Source organism: Orycteropus afer, unplaced genomic scaffold (genome assembly GCF_000298275.1).
Source record: "Orycteropus afer afer isolate SDZICR_OR568_19922 unplaced genomic scaffold, OryAfe1.0 scaffold01340, whole genome shotgun sequence".
Taxonomy (NCBI): Eukaryota; Metazoa; Chordata; class Mammalia; order Tubulidentata; family Orycteropodidae; genus Orycteropus; species Orycteropus afer.
In genome coordinates this window covers 113,652-114,676 of record NW_006922927.1, presented here as the reverse complement: position 1 = coordinate 114,676, position 1,025 = coordinate 113,652, and the positions used below count along the sequence as shown (strand labels likewise).

General features: G+C 37.1%; 1 pseudogene; it reads left to right on the top strand.

The window, feature by feature from the left end:
• The window catches only part of LOC103213145, a 28,583-nt pseudogene that overhangs the window by 26,752 nt on the left and 806 nt on the right, over positions 1-1,025 (top strand).

Here is a 1,025-nt window from a genome sequence, read left to right as displayed (position 1 = left end):
ACTATATTTGTCCTTCTGTGATTGACTTATTTCACTCAGCATAATGTCCTCCAAGTTCATGCAGTGTTTTGCAGACTCTACATTATTCTTTAGTGCTGTATAGCATTCCAGTATGTGTATGTGCCATAGTTTGGTCATCCACTCTTCTGCTGATGGGCATGTAGGTTTTATCCATCATTTTGCTATTGTAAATAGTGCTGTGATGAACAGGAGCATGCATGTATCTGTTCCTGTCCTGGCTCTCACCTCTCTAGGATATATACCTAGTAATGGGATTGCCAGGTCAAATGGTATCTCCAAATTTCTAAAGAATTGCCATATTGCTTTCCACAGTGGTTGTGTCACTTCACAGTCACACAAGCAGTTTGTGAGAGTCCCCATCTCTCCACATCCCCACCAGCAATTGTTATTTTCTGTCTCATTGAACCTTGCCATCAGTGCTGGGGTGAGACAGTATATCTCATTGTTGTTTTGATTTACATCTCTCTGATGGTCAATGATTGTGAGCATCTTTTCATGAATTAGCTGACCACTGGAATATCCTCCTTAGTGAAGTGTCTATTGATGTCTTCTGCCCATTTTTCAATTGGATTGTTAATTCCTTTTGTGTTCAGGCGTTGGCATTTTCTTTCAATCTTAGAGATAAGTCCCTTGCTAGATATGTAATCATCAATAAATATGAATTTGTTGCTGTCATTTTGTAATGTGCTTTTTCATTGTGTCTATTTCTTTGTTCCATATAATTTTCTATGCTGAGCTCATTTTGTTTATGAAATCATGTTATCACTTCCTTCATTGCTTTTTGTTTTAGTATTTGCTGAATATTTATGCTGGTCCTCTTTTTTATTTTCATATGAAGGTTTATCATTTTTCTTTGAGGTTACCCTGTGATTTATAGTTTTCTTCCCAAGTTTAGAACAGTCCCTTCTATCATGTATTTGTCTTGACTTCTCTACCCCAAGTTCTGTAACAACACAGATTTTTCTCCCTCTTTTTGGTCTGTAGTTGTCCTCATTTGTCAGTTG